General features: G+C 37.1%; 1 protein-coding gene across 3 annotated transcripts in view; it reads right to left on the bottom strand.

Moving 5' to 3' along the window:
• Positions 1-19,835, bottom strand: part of LOC129733351 (potassium voltage-gated channel protein Shaw) — a 325,848-nt gene extending 306,013 nt beyond the window's left edge. The window contains exons 1-2 of one of the 3 annotated variants that reach the window (XM_055695164.1): positions 19,707-19,835; positions 18,989-19,481 (exon numbers count right to left, since the gene is read on the bottom strand). The gene's annotated coding sequence lies outside the window, so the exon portion shown is untranslated. Of the gene's footprint in view, positions 1-18,988 lie in introns of all 3 variants that reach the window. The other 2 variants (XM_055695163.1, XR_008729460.1) reach the window with 2 other exon arrangements.
• Between the last annotated feature and the right edge of the window lie 1,560 nt (positions 19,836-21,395).

The raw sequence follows: 21,395 nt of genomic DNA, 5'->3' as shown, positions 1-21,395 counted from the left end.
AAATTTATGATAAAAAAGCGCTCGTATAGGGGATTTGTCGTAATCTTCACTGATTTGTGTTTGGATATGTGTACATTAGTACTATTCATGCATTTCCTGCTACTAAAAAAGTGTTTTTTCATGTTGAAATATGAATTGAAAATTAACTGGATTTTGAGCGATTTTCATTGTCTACAAACAATCGGTTCAGGAAGATACAAAACAACAAGCTGCTATAAGAAAAATTTCTGATTTTATTCCCAAATTAGTTTTCAAGACAAAACAATATTATTACAGCGATTTTCATTAATAATTTGGCAAATTTCCCTTCTAAGGCAATGTTGAGTCTTGGTAATCTCAACAGCATACATGTTTTCTTTTTAATGACAACCCAAGACGTTACATAACATGCAACTTTGGACTATTGAATAAGTTATATTCTACGTGGACTAGTTTTGGTGATTTGAGACCCCTTTCCGTCTCCGTGGATAATCGTTTATATATATTTTAATAATTTTGTACATTCGTCAACATTAACTGTTTACGTTGCTTCACATATTAACCCTCTAGTGCCCAATGCCGCCATTTGGCGGGCTTCAGTCGAAGTTCCGAAAAGCTTTAATAAATACTTAAAAAGTGTTTATAATGGTTTATAATGATTTTATCGAAGTCCGTTTAGAAATAAATTTGGGCACTAGAGGATAAATAACCCATTCAAGTCGTTTTAGACTGCTCAAATTTGTTAAAACAGCAAAGTTTCACTCAAAATTTATCAAAACATGAGGGTGAACAAAACAGCTGAATTATTACCAAACTATCGAAGTAGTAACTGGATCTTGCTCAATGAATGCCATGCCAGTACTAATTTAAAAAATATCAAACAATTTTGTGTTCAGTATATTCTCAAAATATTAAGGATATATTTTAAAAAAGTGATCAAAGTCACTCCAGTTTACGTTATTCGATTTCCGATTTCATTTTTTTGCCTTTCCCCTAGAAAGGTAAGGTATAGCAATCACTGGCAAAATCAAAGGTATAAAAGTGGTCACAATGGCCGAATGTGATATACCACTCGACTCAGTTCGACGAACTGAGCATTTTCTCATACATACACATGTGTGTGTCTGTGCAACTTTTTTTCTCACTCATTTTTCTCAGAGATAGTTGAAATGCATTGATTATTCTAAAACTTCGTTCGGAAAGTTGGTTCAATTGATAAGTTAACACTGATATTCAATTAATTTTTTTCTTGCATCTTATTGCATTTTTTCTCAGCTTTCCAATGCTGGTCTCAGATCGAAAATCGGTAGTTGTGAACACGGCCAAAATTGCATTTTTCTGATATAATCCAAGATGGCGGCCAAATTCAAGATGGCAGCCAAAATTCACATTACTCCAAATGAAAGCCCTATCATTCCACTTTACAGAAAAGTACTACTTGCAGTAGGTTCCATAAAAAAATTAGAGATATAGCTCAAATAAAACATCAAGAATTGTTAGAACTTCCACTTTTCAAGAAACTATTTCATCCCTTGGTGACCGAGGGGTCGACAAAATGCTCAAGGGTTTATGAGAACTTCTTCAATCGTCGTTTTCAGTCTAATCAGCTTCGCAGCCGTGTTGTAAAAGGCTACATCTTGATAAAAGTTAACGATATCATAGTGAAAAAAAATGTGGAATAAATTGCGTTTTTCTAAGGCTCTCTGTTTGGGGTAAAATGTACGATTTTTCGGCGTGATATGGTCAAGTGAGTTTGAAGTAAATTCTTTGGTCGGACCGATGCCACGGGCATACAAAAACGGACGGACAGACGGCGGTGTACAAAGGATGAACTGGAGAAAGTATTGCAGGCAATCCGGTATTAGTTATCCGTACACAAAGTGTTTTCCGGTGAAATGTATAAAACTTGATTCAAAAAGTGTTTGTATTTTTGGTAAAGGTTGGAAAATGATAAAAAATTACATAAGTTTCTCTTCAAAATAAAATTTGTTAATCCAAAATCAGATCAAAATTGAGGGAGTTCTAGGTATTCATTGTAAGGCTGAAAATTGTGATTTTCAAACATAAATACCATTAAAATTACCAGACAAAGCAACATTCAAAGTGCTGCCAAAAATTAGTTCATCATCCGATTCTCAAGAAATTTTGGGAGAAGAAATAAACCACATACATTGACAAACACACACTGACACACACACATACACACACACGCAGCCGCACACACACACACAGCCGCACACACACACTGAAACACACACACACACACTGACACACACACACATACACACACACACACACACACACACACACACACACAGACACAGACGCACACACAGACACAGACGCACACATATACACTGACGCACACACACAGGCACGCGTGCGACACACGAGCGCATTCTCAGTTTCTAGTTTGAATAATTGGAAAGGGGTAATTTATTTTTGGCCTATGGTGGAATCACTGTGCAACGAGGACGCCCACTAATCAAATGCGGGAATCCCTAGGTAATCTTTGCGAATCTAGTGTGTGCGGTACGAAAAAGTAATTCTACTGCATGACAACGCTCGGCCCCGTATTGTTAAAATCGTTAAAACTTACATAGAAACGTTCAAATGGGAAGTCCTTCCGAAGGACAATACTTTGGATGATTTATAAACAACTATTTTACCAAAATAAAGTTGCATTTTTTATAAAAAAAAACATCGAAAACTTAGTTGTGCACCTAAAATTTGACGTAGAATAACGTCTTACGCAGCATAGAGGTGTAGATTGAAATATCGGAAACATCGAGGGCGTCAAGAGATTGTTCACTTTAAAATACTCAAGACTCAATTAATTTTCCAAGGATTTGCTTCACTCTTACAGCAATCGATTGGAAAAATAGCTATGCATCCAAATGATTGAGAAAATTGTGATTATATCACACTAATCATTATTTTATTCTAAATTTTGAATTCATGCTAAACGCATATTTCGAACAATCAGATATGCAAATATGGCCAAATTTTAAAGTTTCCGTGTCAGTGTCAGTTTAAATTAAGCTAAACAACCAATCAGTAATCTTTTATTCCCCAGCAAAGGCAGCACGAAAGTATACAATCGATTGGACTTTGTAAACGATTTATTATTGTTGTTTTACTCGCCTGACTGCACAAAGACACGCCCATGTGAAAATTTTACTTTCAGTAGTCACGTGTAAGCAGAGTTGCCAATGTTCCATTTTAAACTGGATTCCTCCAGTTTTTTTTTTTTTTTTCAAGTGATCCAGTCAAACAGTTTATCCGTAAAATCCTCTAGTTTTTTTTTGGATATTTGTCAGTTTTATCCAGTTTTTTATTCACTCTAGCTCCAATTAGTTTTCGGAAATATTCTTAAAACATAAATTTTGTAGAGTGATAAATTGTTTTGACAATCCTTAACAGCATTTTCAATATTCTATCTTCTCGCACGAAACACGGTCAAATAAAAGACTGCATGACATGGTCGAGATAAAATCAAGCAAATAGATTTTACCAGATCATGAAAAAAATCTTCTTTTTATTTTCTGTTACGTGGTAGTTGAGAAATGGTTAGAAGTGTTAGATAACAAAAGATAGCGACGTCAGAGATAATTGAAATTTGAACGTCACTGATTTAACGAAAAAAAATGTTGCGTCAATACTTTCGATAAAGATAAAACTAAATGAAAAAGCTCTACTTTTTTAATTTTGAGATACATTGAATTTTACTGCTGTTGAGTGAAAAGTTTTACGTCAACATTTTCATTTGAAACAGTTCTAGTTCAAGATAATCTCCTCTCCAAGCAAAAGTTCTTGTAATGCGTTAGTGGCCAAGCTCCTACCTCGATTGTTAAGTGATTCATAATTGTTCAGTCATAGTTCATCGAAAAGAAGTTACCTACAACCAAACCTGGAAGTAGCAAATTCACCACCAAGTTCAGGAATGGATCGAAGGATGGGAAACAACAATAGTGTCAACAAATATCAACCCTGGTGGCAGCAACATCTCTGGCGGTCTCCAACAACAACAACTGAGGTGATGCGTCTGTGTATACGTGTGGATTGCACTACATGTACATGCAGTCTTTCCAATGCGTTAATCTTCTGGAAGGAATGCATGAATGGTGCTGGTACGGCACGGTGCGGCGGTAGTAGTAAGTTTTCATAGCAAGCATTGAACCGGCGTGAGCGGCTGGAGTAATGGGTTGTAAGTAGATAGGGTGACTAGGGTAAGCAACGTTTTATTTAATTCCAAGAAACAAAAATGGTGAGTGATTTTATTTCTGTTTCACTATGTTACCTCGTTTTCGCATTTTTAATTTTCTTGCTTAATAATTTGATCTATATTTATTATGAACGTTATGTTGTTATTCAAGGCGACATCCATAAATTACGTAACGCAGAAAAGCTCAGTTCGCGGATCCGTACCCCGCTCACACCTACCCTCCATTAAAAATTACGTAACGCTGTAGAAGAATTTGTTGGATAAAAATGCTTGTTTTTAGAGATTCTCTCCAGAGATTTTTTGTTTCGTAGCGCTGGTCTGTGTAGCGGGTCGGGGCGCTCAGGGATACTCCCCCTCCCCTATGTGAGCGTTGCGTGATTTATGGATGCTGCCTAAGCTAAACTATTTTTATTACGTTACATATGATATTGACTCCAATACAATAAATATAACATGCTATTAAATACGGGTTGAGCGGGGGCTTAGTGTGGTTGGTAACGTCTCCGCCAACCACGCTCGACGCCTGGGTTCGAATCCCACCGCCGACATAGGTGTCGATGGTTGTGAGGTGGCGTGATCCACTCACAACCAACCCAACTGGTCTAGATTCAATCCTAGCCGACACCGGGAGATTTTCTGAGGCGAAAAATCTCTGGGATCACGCCTTCCATCGCATGAGGAAGTAAAGCCGTTGGCGCCGGTCCGTTAATAAACGGGTCGTGAGTTAGGGTCCTGGGTGTGGAGTCGCCTCCCTGGGCGTCGGTGATTGGCCACAACAGTGGCGGAACTAGACCGACGGAAAATAAGCGAGAATAAAAAAAAAAAAATAAATACGGGTCAATTTTTTTGATACAAATGTATCAAACGAATTGAAAGTCTGAAAATAATAATAAAATCTGTAAGATTCTAATATTATTTTGAGGCGGGGCTTACCGATTGGAAAATTACTCCGGAATGTACTGCAAGTACTCAGTCATTCTGTAAAGGGTCTTTGGAAGATCGGTAGAGCTAACACCTTCTAGAACCCGAAACTAAGATAGTTGCAGAAATGAAAGATAATTGCAACTGTCTTTTTTTCACTATATCACTGCCAGACAGTGGGCTCTAGAAAGGTTCCACACACACACACACATGGTGGAATCACTGTGCAATGCATAAGAGTTGCAATTATCATTTCGTATGCCTAAAACTACCTTTTTCTTGTGTAGTAAGCAACCAATAATACTATAAAATTCAAATTTTTTACCCTGTCCACCTTACCCCAAACACTGTGTTTATTACCCCAATAGCTGGTCCATTTTACCCCAAACGATTTTTTATGTCCGAAAATCAATATTTTTAATTTTTTTTTTGTTTTTTTGACCTCAATATCATAATTTTTCCGTGTAAAACATATAAAACAGGTCAATATCACTATAATACATTTCGTTTACGGGATAGAAAACACAGGTTACGAAAAAACAGGAGTTTTCTAAATTACCCCAAACTACCCTACACTTTTCAATTACACCGGTAAATTGGGTCCCGCAAAAAAGGGCAGACTGCCGGCAGAACTCTGTTTACATGGTAAAGAGGTACTAGCGTTTGCACTTCACTGGGTAAAATCTAGGATTTGGGAGGAAAAAGACTACCCCAATCGTGAAAGAAAAATATTCAGTGGGCTTGACGCAAGCACGCGCTACTACAGGGACTTCACTTCCCAACGTACCCATACATCATGCCTTCATGGACTTCAAGGAAGCGGTAATACAATTCATCGAGACCAGATAACTAGGGTTTGCAATATTCCCGAGAATAGATTTCCCGGGAAACGGGAATGAAAAATCTCATTTCCCGGGAATTCCCGGGAACCGGGAAAGGAAAAAATCTTTAGCAGAAATAAGATTTCAAATAAAGTTTATTAATAAAAAGTTTCAAACAATCGTTTACAATTTAATTAGCAATTGAAGAACAAAATTCATTCAAATTCACTCCAGAAATTCTTGAACAATCGTCTATCAATCGCCTCAGTTCCGCTGACAACTTTTCGTTAGGCCCAAATAATGTAGTTCCCTTCTGTAAAACTTTGCTTAAGATCGCTGATTTCTTAAATACTTCTAAATCACCGATTCCAGCTCTTGCTACATTTCATTAGAAACTGAAGAGTCCAATACTCTTAGTTTGTTGAAGATAAAGCTGAGTGTTTGGCAGCCAGATTTTAGGGCATTTGAATGCCTTCGTAATTAATGTGAAATCGCGGTCACGACCCAAGTTACCTGACTGAGTTTTAATAATTTATTTATTTCTGGTCGCATTGATTTACGGGTTTCAATTTTTCTTTATCAATTTACAGGTTTCAAAATTTTTTGTCAATAAACAAAGAAAAAATCAAGCAACTATCCGCTTAGTAGTAAACTCACTAGCAAAAAAAGACATGAGACGAAGAAAATATTTTTTAATTTATCGTTTACTGAATAAGACAGCATATATTTTTGACAGGTAAATTAACCCTCTAGTGCCCAGTGCCGCCTTTAGACGGTCTTCAGTCGAACCTCCGCAAAGCTTCAATAAGAACTTAAATTTTTTTTAAAAAGCACTATGTTTTTTCGAAGTCCGCCTAAAAATTAATTTGGGCACTAGAGGATTAAGCAAATAATAACACGGCAAGCAAATATTGATCGTCGTTTCAGGGAAATATTTGCTTCGTATAATGCACACTATGAAGCTGCTCTACACTTCTACGACGTAAGTTTCGTGTTCTGATACAATATTTAGTTTTATTGCAATATTGTATGGAAAATCTTCCGAGGAGCTCGGGAATCCCGGGATCCCGGGAATCAATATTCCTATTCCCGGGATGATGATGATGATGATGATGATGATGATGATGATGATGATGATGGTCCCACCTCATACCCCTACATCGGTTTGAGCTGGACGATTTATCTATATGGGATATTTTTAAAAACATGCAATGTAACCAAATGGCAAACAAATAACGGACTGGTTATTAATTTCAGACATAGTAACCCTTCAAATGAATACCAATAATTAAAAAAAAAAAATTGACGGATTTCCAATCCAAGGCTCATCCAGAACGTTTCCAACCGGAAAAATATCTGGACTTGATTAGAAATTGAACCTAATGTTTAAGAGCGTGCACTAATCAGAATTTGTTCTAGATAACGATCAAGAACTACGAGAGAGATCCAATGATACTATAGTTCTCGATAACGAGCTCTACAGATCACAGGCAAACTCAAGCCTTTTCAGTTTTCGCTCCAAACCCTATTTTAAATTGTGAAAACAGATGAATTGTTAAAAAGAAAGTAAAATAATTTAGAAAATATTACAAGCCAAAAAGCAATTTGTCAACCCGATATGCTTTTTGTTTCCATTTCAGGGGTTTAAACCTGATGTACTCATATCAAGATTGTCTATGTCAGTCTCCGCGCGCGTGACTCAAACATGTGTAGCCGACTCTTTTTTTTTTACTCTACTATTTAATATTATATAACTATATTTAAACAAAAAATCCATCATCATCAATGAACATAATAACTTAATGTACCAAATAAATTGAAAAAAATATTTCAATTTTACAATCTTCTTTATAAATTTACAAAAAATCTATGCTGTCTACAAAACAGACTTTATGTGTGAAATACAAAGCCGTTTAAACTCTGCCATTGTTGCTGCACGTTTTACTTGCCTGGGCATCGAATTGAAAAAGTTTATTCCTTTGTACAACAGAGAGTTCTGTGATCTTCCAAAAAGAAAATTTGGTGTTCTGGCATCTTCCGCGTTTCTAGTGTTGTACCTGTGCAAATCTCTTCCTCTATCAATCCGGTTGTTTGCCAGGAATAAAATGGATGAGCAGAAATCTATATGTGGTGAAATAATTGACTTGTACAACTGAATTTTACTTCTAATAGTCAATTCATCCTTTAACCGGCACAAGACACCGTATTTTCTGGCCATTTTTTTGATGACATTATCAATGTGAGACTTAAAAGTTAATCTGTCATCAATAATTACTCCAAGATACTTTATTTCATTTACGCGATCAATCGTCTCACCATCAATTTCAATATTTACGTCTAGTCTGGAGTTGGCTGAAGAAATTATCAAGTAATTTGTCTTACTAATGTTTAACTTTAGTTGCTTAAATTTTAACCAATTCGCTAGATAATGTAAATCTTGGTTTAGAAGTGCTACAACATCAAGCGGATGCTTCGCTGCAATGAACAGAACAGTGACATCAGCGAATAAATTAATATCACAGAACCGTAAAACTCGCTTCATGTCATTAATGTAAATAATGAATAAAATGGGCCCTAGAACACTTCCTTGCGGTACACCAAGTGTATTAGCAATGGAATCCGAACCAAAATCGTTAAAACGAGTCTTCTGAGTTCTAGCACACAAATAGCTTTCAAACCTTTTGTATGCTGTCCCTACGATACCAAAGCGCTCCAATGTTTGTAACAATAAGGACCTAGAAATTGTTTCAAAAGCGCGTTTTAGATCCAAAAACACCGCAAAAATAGTTTTTTTAGCCTCGATTTTTTCTTTCCATTTTGCTAACACCAGATTCAAAGCAGACTCACAAGAGTGACCCTCTCGATAACCTGATTGCACTGGGATTAGCAAGTTATTACTATTTAAATAATGCATCAGCTGGCCTTTTACAACAAGCTCTAATATTTTCTCTAATGTGTGCAACATGTTAATGGGACGGAACTCTTCGGCTTTATTCGTCCCAGTAATCTTGGGGATAGGAACCACAAGAGATTCCTTCCAAACTTCAGGCACGTGCCCCGTTTGTAATGATTCATTAACAAGGTCCAGCAGGTCGTGTCCAATAACATAAAAGCAATCTTGTATTACTTTTCCGTTGACATTGACGATACCAGCCGATCTTTCCAAAGAAAAACAAATATCTTTCAACTCTGCAAAAGTAATAGGATGAAAACCATCAAAGCTACAGTTATTATTGATCGGCTGTATTATCTCGTCCGGTTCATTGACCAAATCAATGCTTTGATTGATCGATTGAACACTATCAACGAAATAATTGTTGAATTTCTCTGCTATTACTCGCGCTGATTGTTCTCTCAAACCGTCAAATGTTATGGATTGCGGAAAACGATCTTTATTTTTCATTAATGTTTTTAATATTTTCCATAACTCTTTGCTGTTATTTTGATGTTGATCGATCTTCCTCTGTATATATTCACAACGGGCCTTTTCAAGGCGCGTGAATATAAATTACGCGCGACAGTGTACCTATTCCAATCATTGTTATCGTTACTTCGGCAAAATTGTTTGTACTTCTTATCTCTTTTACGTTTTAAACGTAAAAGATCCAAAGAGTACCAGCTGTTCGATTTATCCGATTCAATGTATTTTTCAAAAACTAGACTACCGGTACACTCTTTCAGCGTATTGGTGAGAACAGCTGCTCTATTATTCAAATCACCAGTTATTGGGAGAAAATCCAAGCTTCTCAAAACAAGCTGAGACAATGCCTGCTTTGAATATCTATTCCAGCACTTAATTTTTACCTTTTCATCACGGTTTCGATCATTCTTTATCAAAATACAAATTGTCTCATGGTCTGAAATTTTACAATCGGCCTCTGTAACAGAATGAACGTTGTCAAAATTGGCAAACACGTGATCAATTAATGTACGCGAATGTCTGGAAATTCTCGTAAATTCTGAAACCGTTTGTGTTAAATTGTAAAAGTTAGCTAACTGCTTCAATTGATTCGAATTTGGATCATTTAACCGATCAGTATTGAAATCACCAGCAATGACATTTAATTTGTTTAAATCAACGAAGTTATCCCACCAGTTATCTAATATTTCTAGAAAACGCTGGTTACTTGAACTAGGGGAGTGATACAAAAGTCCGAAGTTTCCAATCGTCATGCCTCCTTCAACTGAAATTCCAAGGAACCAATTATTTTCAACAGATTCGTTTGATAGGATGTTGAATGTTACTGATTCCTTGGCGTAAATAGCAACCCCACCAGTATGTCTGGAATGCGAAAGGCAAAAAGCAACTTTGTATCCCGGAAAACTATACTGATCAAATGCATCAGCATCTACTATATGAGTTTCGGTTAAAAATACTAACATTGGACATTTTGTTTCCACAAGATGCCGCAAAGCAACATAATTTGTAGATAAACCAGCAATATTCAGATATAATATTTCTAACTTCCTCTCACAGTGCGATTCTTTTAGCTGCTATTTACTAAAAACATGTTGCTTTTTCTTTTTTTGAACAGTCTCCGATAAACCGGACACTGTGAACTAGAAGCTGGATGTTTAACGTCCAAATTCATTTTCAATTCTTTATTTGACTTTAAACCGGGAATCCGGGTATCCCGGGAAAAGGCAATTCCCGGGAAATTGTTCCCGGGATTGCAAACCCTACAGCTAACTATGGCAAATACTGCACGACTACGATTTTCCGAATAAACTGACGTAACTCATCTGAGCGTTACCTTGGACCAAGTGATCTGTTCTATGTGTGTATAAGGACACTCTCGAATCCCTTCCCCTCTTGAGGGTGTAATCTGACGAGCGACCATCGACACGAGGGACATTCATGGCATTTATTGTGCTTCACTAGAAAAGTTCAATACCTTGAAAACCAAGTGTATGACATGAAGAGACTCCAGAGAAATCATGCCCATGGACAGCGATGAACTCGAAGTGGCAGATGCGTTCGAATACTTGAGATCCCTGGTAGCCGCCAACAGAAACACAAGTTAAAAAAACCATCGACGCGTCGCTTTATGCAGGAGTATACACCGCCACAAAAGTGCCCCTGTGACAAAATTGTCCCCATGTACTTAGTTCGCCTTCAATGGCGGAGGTACCCAGAAACGGTTCGGGTCCAATAAATTGCTAAACAGATCCTTGTCAGTATGTTCATTTACCTGGATTACGCAGTGACCTGGTAGCATAACTTTGTTGAGGCGGGAAAGTGTTAGCATGAACTCCCTTAGCAGGTCACCTACAATCATCGTTGTATTTCTTCGCATCGCTAGAGTCACCTTCTTGATGATGTAGTCAAGTTGAGCAGTCCAGTTAATCGTTTTTGATTAAAAATGATTTCAAGGTCATTGCTGAAACTCAGTCTTATCTCGTTCAGTAGAGAAGAAGTAATAGAATGTGTCCTTAGATTGGTAAAAAATAAAGTGACTGTTTTAGTGGGGATAATGTTCAGCCTAAATAATTAATTATCTCCCAGCTGGTCTCGAGGTACGATGCTGGCCTAACAAGCCAGTCGTCGTATGTTCGAGTCCCGGCTCGGGAGAGACTGTTAGTGTCAGTAGGATCGTAGCATTTGTCCTGTACACTGAACAGTCGGCTGCGAAGTCTGTGTATAGTAAAACAGAAGGTCGAATTCCGATACGGAATGTAGCACGAAGGAAAAAAAATGTTCAGCCCTATATCTAAGCACCACTGTGAAGTGTTGTTAAGAGCCGTTTGCATACGACTAGAGAGAATTGTACAATAAGGACTACGTCATCAGCATAACCAATGACTTCGTAGCCAAGCTGTGATAGCTTGTTGAGAAGAACGCCTACGACCCGTGACAAAAGCAGGGGAGAAAGGACTCCTTTGATTACATCAACTGTCACAGATGTGACTCACGCAGCTGTGATTCTCCAGCTCTAATGCACTGCTTGGATCCAGCTCATTGTGGTATAGTCATTTCCTTTACTTTGAAGAACCGCGTGAATAGATCCAAAGGACGTATTATCGAAAGCTTCCTCAATATCAAGAAAAATGCAGACTCCTGTTTTTTGTGTTCAAGTGACTTTTTGATCTTCGTTACTGAACAATTTAGAGCAATTTCAGTAGCTTTACCCTGCTGATATGCATATTGATGTTTATGTAAAGGTGACTCTTCTAGAAAACCCCGCGTATGAAGTTATCCGTAATTTTTTTCATTAACTGGAGAAGAGTTGAAGTCAGACTTACAGGTTTGAATGTTTTGGGCAATGTTTTATATTTCGCCAGCTGTCCAGGATATGTCCTAGAGTGAAGCTGATGACCCCGTCCAATTTTTGCAGGAAGAGTTGTCTTGGGGACGAATGACCGAGGCGGTCCTGGTGACTTCATAGGATCGGAAAGGTTTAGTGTCCAATTGATACAGGTCAATATCACTATAAAATATTTCGACTGATCAGTCCAGTAGCTCTCTCTGTTGAAACCGGACAATATTTGGTGGAGTCCGAATGCGGGGAAAGGCGCAGGTGTGTCAACCAATAGATGCAGGCACTACTTGGAGAGATTCACATTGCGCACCTGACAAAGATCGGGAAGCCACGATTGGTCGAACATGTCATAGAACAGACCAACAGAGAGGTTCAATGTCCTAGATGACTTGACCAGGATGAAGCGGGCCTGCGGGAGTGGAGAAAAATTCTTTATACCGCATGAGCCATCACGCTTTTAAGTTACTGAGGTTTTGAGGTATGTTAGTGCTCAGACCACTTTCTATAGCCGCATTAAAATTTCACGCACCTTGTATTGTTTACCACAAAATCGATGTTGAGTAACATCGCACGTTGGTAAATCATGAACTTTGCATAGTTCATTTCGTTCGTGTGTTTGTCAAAATGCATATGTCAGAAATCCATGTTATTAATATTTTGAGTGTGATTTACCTGTAACCACGCAGAGTGTTATTTATCTGGGGATTTATTTAGGTAGACCAACTCAAAATACCGAGAGAAAGTGTTTTGAATTAGAAGGAGGAGAGATTAATAAAAGCTTATGAACAGGAAGGTATTCTTATTCGAGAAATCGGACGTAGACTCATGAGATCAGATAAAATAATTGAATTATTTAAGGTTCCACAGAAGTATGCAACTTAAATTAAGTTGTTGACTTTGATTTTTTAGTTTTTAAGATAACTGATTGAAAATGTGAATGCTTTTATAGAATACAGATTCTTTTCGGGTGTATACTGCCTATAATCGCATACCAATCCCATATGGATTTTCATCGTTTTTGAGTTAAATATCTGATTCCGTCTATTTCTTGCTTTACTATCGATTATGAAAACAAAAAAATATGTTTTATTTGATAAGTTCAGAAAAAATGTGAGATCAAATTGTCCCATCTTAAAAATAATCGCATATCAGTCCCACTAAATGTTTTTCCTTAGTATGGCCTATTTTTTGACGTAGGACTACGTCTAACCGCACTATATCGAGATACATTCCGCGAAAACTAAAACCAAGATGTAACGTCGGAATGAAAGATTTCGAACGGTTATACTGATGTAACCACATGATGGATCACAATAGTCATTATATCGTTGGATTGATAAAATGATGGACAATTTTGTGATTCTTCAATTTTCATTATCACTTCATTGTTAAACAGTGAAAAATTAATAAAAGTTTCAAGGTCGAATTTTCACCAACAATGTACCAATCATATGCGAGCATGCCCGGCACAGACTTCATAAATAGACACCAACTGCCTGCTGAGATATCCTGTATAGCAGTGGCAAAAAAAAATTGACAGAATCTCCCCGTCCCAATAGGTCAAATAATGTTAGCTTCCATGAACCTAGACTATTTTGATGTCTTGAAGGTGAAGCTTTTTCGGAAAGTTCGTAACCACCTCCACTATCAAACAGTATTATGTTCTGCTGTCAATATATATATTAATGTTAATAAAACTGATGTCTTGAAGGAGAATATGATGGCACAGGCAACAGTACTGCACCGAGTAATGTATGAACAGAGCGCTGGTTACTCGTCGTCTATCAGTGCAGAAAAACTCGAAATTCATTTTTGTGCAGTCACGCCAAGTGAAAACTACATTGCCGATGTTGAGGCACAGTGGGCCGTGGAACACAATCGAATTGCTGTTTGAATTGTCTTCTTCTTCTTCTTCTTGTTTCGTATAGCAGCAAATATCAGAATTTCATATGATTTCTCGGGTGCCGCAAAATACGCTACGCCGCCGGGGACAACAAAATGCGTTGTTTATTTTAAATAACTGAATATAGGGTATTAAAAAGACAATAGAAAACCGAAATGCTCCGTACAGATATTTGAATAGGTAGTTAAACGAGCTGTAATGATGATTATATTTTACTAGCTAAATGAATTTAGTCCAATATGACAATACTAGTTGCATCTCGCGGTGACGGTATAGAGGAAAACCAAATTCATTTCATCTTGATAAAAGAGTTCCGACATTAGTAGTTGTATTTTTTAATTGAATTTTTTTTGAATTAGCATTGGCAAGAACATATTACTTTCCATAACCTTACTTGTAATTGAACAACGCTATGCAAACATTAATTGCTGAGGCTAATGTTGTGCATCACTCTAGCCCAGTTTATTTTCGAAGATAACGGACATATAACTTTCAAATTTGGTATCTTCGGTGTTCTTTGGTATCTTGAAACTGATCAATTTTATTCTAATTGATTCTGTATACTGATAAAATGTTTAAATTGACCTGAATTGAATGTTAACATGTTCATGAAATTCTATGTCAATTTCAATTTGTCTATGAATATTCATTTTCTACTGAAACTGTACTTCATTATCGATATTTTTTCCACGAGCTTGTAACTGCAGGAAAAAAATGTATGTGACATCTTTGCCGCTTTGTGATCGGTGAGTGAGCCCACTTCAACAAGTTAAATAAATATAGAAGGGAGTTTAATTTCTACTAAATCGTACTCAATTAAATATTTCATAGAAGGTTGCCTTTTCGCATAATAAAGAAAATTCGCTGTAATAAAATGAAAGGTATTCATCAATGGTCCAGAAACCAAATTTAGGGGCAAATTTGGGTCTAAAGCTCTATAGCAATATTTTAGGGTGACCAAAATTTCCGATGCAATCAAGTATCTAACTTTTTTATTTTTGTAGATACTAAACCTTGTTCTACAATTTTATAGCTCCAATAATTTTAAGTTGCTTTGTAAAAAAAAAGTTTTTCTCTTAAACATTGCTATAGAGCTCTAGACCCAAATTTCCCCCAAAATTTGGATTCTGGACCATTGTGAATGCTAAAGAGATTATTTTTTCTTCTAAGATAGAGTGCTGCAAAGAAATAGTCAAAATACAGACTCGTTCGATTTTGGCAACACGCCAGAATTTCTTCTGTTGCCAAATTCGAACCATGCCAAAACGGTTCTTTTTTCGTGACTTTTTTGACTTTTTAAGTGGTCAAAGACGACCTTAACAGTAGAAATGACCACCAATGAACTAGTTTTAGTTCCAAGTCGTTTGAAGTGTCGCTTGATGAATTTGGGCTGACGACCTAGATACATGATATCACCACCCGAACCAAAATACTTTCCTTTTAGAAGATGTTGAGCTTAAATTGGTTGAAATAAATCAAGCAAACTACAAAAGTAGAAAGAGCTCAAATCAAACATATCTTCAAAATAAAAATATAAAATTATTGTAGTCCTACGTCAACTATGCGGTCGTGTCTTGTATACCACCCTCCTACTATTTTTTCTTCAATCCATGCAGCAAATATTAGGTGCTGATTTTCAAACTTTTTACTGTTAAGAAATATTCAAATAATTAATAAATGCACGGTTGTTTCAAATAAATTCCACACAAAATTTTATTTTAAGTTGACACTGATACTGCAACTTTTTCTGAAAGATCGTCCCCAAAAGGTTATAGGTTCCGTCAATCAGAGCGATAATAGCCTTGGGCAATGCTACTTTCCGTAAGAAGTATATTTCCTGTGGATGGTCTGCTCACTTCAAATGATCATTCAAGTCGAAATTGTCAGAACTCAGAAGAAATCGTTTTCGGTTGCTCAGCTAAGAACACCTTGAACCTATTTTTATCACCGTCGTCTTCCGTCAAGTCACTGTTGTAATAAAATTGGGAACTTCCCTTTCTCAATACCACTTTTCCAAAATGCTAAATAATTTTTTATTCAGCACGTATGACGAAACACTGAAAACGTAAGAAAGGAAATCATTCAGTAGCATATCCAAGACTTCAACCTTATATTTTGCTTTTTCAACGACGACCTTCAAGTCGGGGACGTCTGCGCGATTCTCCATGCAGCATATTTAGAAGCTGCCTGGTGCCATAAACGTCTGCCCATATTCAAAATACTTTAGAAAAACATGACTACTCCTACACCGAGTGGTTGATAGCGAGACTGGTATGCGTTTATTTTGCTACTCGATGGCCTAAATAATCGCATATCAGTCTCTTCCCTATTTTTCAATGTAATTTTGACGAAAAAGGAAATTTTTTAATGAAGAAGTTATGATTAAGGTCTATTTCATTTCATTATGTCGAAAAAAATAAGAACAACACACCCCAAATAGGTGAAATACCAAAAACAAGAAAAAATATCTTTAAACGCTGTTTTCTCAACTCGATGATTTTCCAGATGGGACTGATAGGCGATTATAGGGAGTATATCACTAGTTAAAAATAACACTGATCAATAATAATCTATGTGTGGAGCTATTATTGCACCATATTTTCATTACAATATAAATAGTAATGGTCCTAATACACTACCCTGTGGTACTACTCCTAGAGCTACGGATTTGGCCACCGACATTTTTTCGTTGTATTGACAAATGTGTGTCCGTGTGGATAAGTATATTTCAAACCAACTAAAAAAATTTTCCAGACATATCGTCGGTTTCGTGTAACACTGGCACAACTCAAAATTAGAGTTTCGAGAAAAACGCGTTTAAATTTTAACGTCGAAAATTTATTTTTTAATTTTCAAGAAAACTTCTAAGTTTATGATTTTCAATCCTTTTCTAACATTTTTAGGTTTATTATGAACATATTATGAGCACGTTGTACATATTAAAACCTTATTATTACTAATTTTATAGAGAAATTTCGATTTGTGCAACAAAGGCACTTCTACGCATAGCTCTGGAGATTTTATGAACTTCGAAACGGGGTTTTGTGGGAGGCATCAAAAACTCAAAAAATGCAAAATTTTGAGTTGGGCCAGTGTTGCACGAAACCGACTATATTATAAACGCGCCATTCTTTTTCGGCAAAATAGAACGTGAGATTATTATCTATGTCCTTGTTTTCCAGTTCATATGTTTGAAAATGTCCTTTAACGAAAAGTCCAATACAATGATCAATACTCCAGTCACGCCTGAAACATAATTGTGGTTATGGAAAGTGGCCGTAGTGTACACCGATTGCTTAACCAGGAAATAAAAAAAAAATCAATCTAGAACTAATTCTCGACCTAAAGCAAGTTAGTAAATTTCATCGCGCGAGTAACAATAAAAAGATTTTAACTTAAAATATCGTTGAATCAATTTCCAAAGTAGCTGTGATTGATATTTCTCAGTTTTAATATACAAATTGAATTTGGAATATACCAATTGAACAATAGCACAGTTTCAATAGAATATATAATTTCAACATAAACCGAGTAATTTGGAATTTATTGTTAAAAGTGAACAATTGCTCTTAATTATTCCCTAATTGTTTTATTCGACAAAGCTAAGACTAACAGCCCTATGTGCCAGTTCGTGATATTCTCGCTCAGCGAAACTTGCCATACATGCTACATGTTTATAGCTACTTGAAGAGCATCATGGTGCCAATTTAACAGCGAAACAAAAAAAAAACATGTTAGTTTTAGTATTAGATTTAGTTTCAGCTCGTAGTCGGCAGCGAGGGTAAAAAATTTGTCTTTAGATTATAAGATATTCTAGACCATAAGGCATTAGATTTATTTGGCTCCGTAAAACATTAATTTGTATTGTGCCGTGTCAAATAAATGTTGTGTGAACAAAAAAAAAAAGCTAAGACTAAACTAAATCAAGGAGAACGCTTGAAATCATTTTTAGAGTTTTATTCTGTATCCTTCGATGCATTTTCTTCCTTCCTTAGCAACAGCTACACCAGATCGGTATAGAATAAAATCTTGCTGAACTACAAATTTGTTCGTAAATCAAACTTCGTTCATTCCGCCTTTCAAAGCAGACAACACAAATATCTCATAACAAACGCAGCTAAATGGTTTAATTTGGAAAGCTTAAAATGTTCACCAGATGAAAACATAAGCATCAATTAGCGAGAAAATACAATATTTTGGTCCGAGCATTTCGAGCAATTAGAAGCAGAAGAGGGAGGTAGTAATGCGACTAGCATTATCAACAGTCTGGACAAGTCTTCTTATATTTTCCTGTTTGCAGAGTTGTATAGCCTTTGGGGCTTACACCGCTCTAGACTCCCAGATTACAATGACTGATTGTACAGTCCTTTCGATCACAATTTCCATCCCACTGTTAGGTCGAACAACGAAATTTTTTGCTCTACTCGTAAGCTGATGAACTGACTAGATTAAAACCTTTCTTTAAAACTTACATCTTCCGCTACCGCATTTCACCAATTTTTTAAAAAAATCATTCGATTCGTTTTTAAACTTTTTTAATTGAAAAACTTTCAAGTCAAAGAAGTAGGTTCTCAAGATAATCGATTCCGCATTGAACTCAACCTTCAACTTGTTGCTGCTGTAGTCGGGTGAATGCATTCATAATATCAATTTATCGATCCACGAGGGCAGAACGAGGAACAATCTAGCCGACCAACTATTCAACCAACCATCCACCCAACCAGCCCCCTTTGCAACCCGTTTATGCCCTGGTGGTCACACGGGGTTATGGTCGTTAATGGAAAAAGTCCTTCACCGCCTGTTTCTGGCGGCCATTCTTAATGGGTTACTGTTTTTGGTATAATTAATGAATCTATTATTGGAGGCTCGAAAAACCAACCTTGTTTTTAACTGTTGACTCAACTGGTGAGCGAACAGTTCTTACACGTTGAACACCGCAGGTTTTCCAATTAAAGATGAAATATTACTGTTAGTTAAACCTAACTTTTACACCAGCTTCTTGAAGTTTGCTTTTGTAACACTCACTAGCGTTGGTATCTCCACTTCACTATCACCAAATCTATTTTCACGATCACCGTTTGCTTTTGCACCCCCTCTCAAGCACAAAGTAATTTTCTCAGGTTGTCAGTTTCACATCGAATTCACTGCCAGTCAGGTAGAAAAAGTTTCTTCTACACGGCACTACTGACAGCACACCCACCACGCGGCACACTTTTCCCCTGCGGCTTCAATGGGAAAAATCCATAACTTCCTGCCCAACTTCCACCCGACACAAATCATCCGCTGACTGTGTGGGTCACAATCACGATCGGCTCCCGCATTTAACGCCCACTCTGGTGGCGTAATTCTACGCACTGCTCCGCCGCGCGTCACTGCGAAGTGAATTTATGTGTAAATGAAGGGAAAAAGTGCGTTCTTGCCGGCCCCTCCCTCGTGGAGAAACCCTACCGAACGCTCGAGCATTCTCGTGCGGCTCCTCCAGCACTAGGAGTCCTGAGAGCCTACCGGTCACGTGTGAACAGGTAGGCACACACACGCACACACAAATTTTGTACACACTGAACGTTCCAGTGCACGCCACCGACAAAAATGATTACACTACGAGCCGAAGGGCAGCATTGCCTTCCACTATCAGTGGAAATGTCCTTTTTGATAGTCTTTATTGTGACACCCCATGGGGACAACTCGCGGGACTCTCTGCAAGCGTACACAGCGAATAACGGCCTGAACACTACTACCGGAGAGTTCGAATACGATGCTGCCTGCTGCCCACGGCTGTGTTGGATGTTAGAACGGTCGAGCAACAGAGAGTATGGTAGGGAAATCGACTAACATGTTACTCTCATTGGGGAGCGCGGTAAGCTTCAAAGCTTCACGTGCCTTTGTTTGTGAGTTTGGAGAGAGCAATCTCACCGAGTATGAGAGATGCCTTTCCTGGGAACGTTTGGAAAATGAAAATTTCTAACGGTTGTTGATTTTTTTTTGTTTATTTTCCTATCTTTAAAACAAATAAGTAATTTAGAAATCTTGAAAGTGTAAATTAAATGAATAATATTTTGATATGTTGATCAAATCTGACCAAAATTTTTGCAGTTCAATAAAATTATATTTTTCGGTTTTATGGCAATAAATAAAAATAAGAAAATCACTTGTTGAAACATAATCAACCAGTTAGATTGATTCTCGCACAACTGTTTGTATGTTTTCAGATCATAGAACCACAGTTTCGAAGCAAACGCTGTACATTGATAACAGAGTATTCTTTTGCTCCAAGTCGAACTACACTGTACACTCACATCTGTGACTGAGATGGAGCAAAGTTATTCGACTGTCGTAAGCAATAATCGCGCACTTGGAAGCCGTATGGGTACGCGATCTACCTATTATTTCACCTTATCAACGATGGCTGAAGTTTGAACAATAATCAGTATTTTAAATGAAGTGTTTAAAACAAAAAGAAAGTAAGAATTTTGTTACGGCTGTACTAACACCAGTGTTATGTTTGCTCGCTTCAATCGGAATACTCTCAAGGATATCCGAACGCAAAAGTAATACGCAGCCTATCAGTGAATAATTACCTACTTGTTTGTTACGCCAGTGTGGCGCCGCACACTGGTTGATAAGTTCAAGGATTTAATTAAATTGTTTGTTTTTATGTGATAGACAACAAATGCGTCTCAAATAGTCGGATAGTTATAGCGAACAATGCAATTACAGTTCTAAATTAAAAATAGTGTTTCATTACCTGAACTAGCGTTTGCGCTATAGTTTAATCTGGTGAGATTCCTAATGAAGATAGCATTTGAGCAGGCTTTCTTTGCTGGAGTTGTTAATCTAAATTTTTAGAAAAGTGATTTATACTTGGCACTCTGATACTCCTATAAATTTAAAATTTATTTTCCAACCGGACCATCCATTTAATACGTCACGCAAATTTAAAAAAAAAACCTCTCCCAATGTCACGTTGTGTCACAAATTGTCCTAAGCCTCAAGGTGAAGTACGTCACGACAATTTCTCTCTCATCATTTTAATAAAAGTTAGGACTTCGTGCTAACGTTTTGTAGCAATTCGAAGAGTTTTCTCTACTGGTTTCTGTCAGGTTATGTAATTTTTGTGTTTAGACAACTTCACCTGCCTTTGTGATATTTGTGTATAGCGTAATATAAACTACGAATATCACAAACTGTGTGCCATTAGCCGGGGTGACATTGTGCCTCCCAAGCCATCCGCTAGCTCGTAAAGTTCAGAAGATCATGGAATGGATGACAAGCAATGGGTTTCTATG

Source organism: Wyeomyia smithii, chromosome 3 (assembly GCF_029784165.1).
Source record: "Wyeomyia smithii strain HCP4-BCI-WySm-NY-G18 chromosome 3, ASM2978416v1, whole genome shotgun sequence".
Taxonomy (NCBI): domain Eukaryota; kingdom Metazoa; phylum Arthropoda; class Insecta; order Diptera; family Culicidae; genus Wyeomyia; species Wyeomyia smithii.
This window is presented reverse-complemented; position numbering and strand designations above follow the sequence as displayed.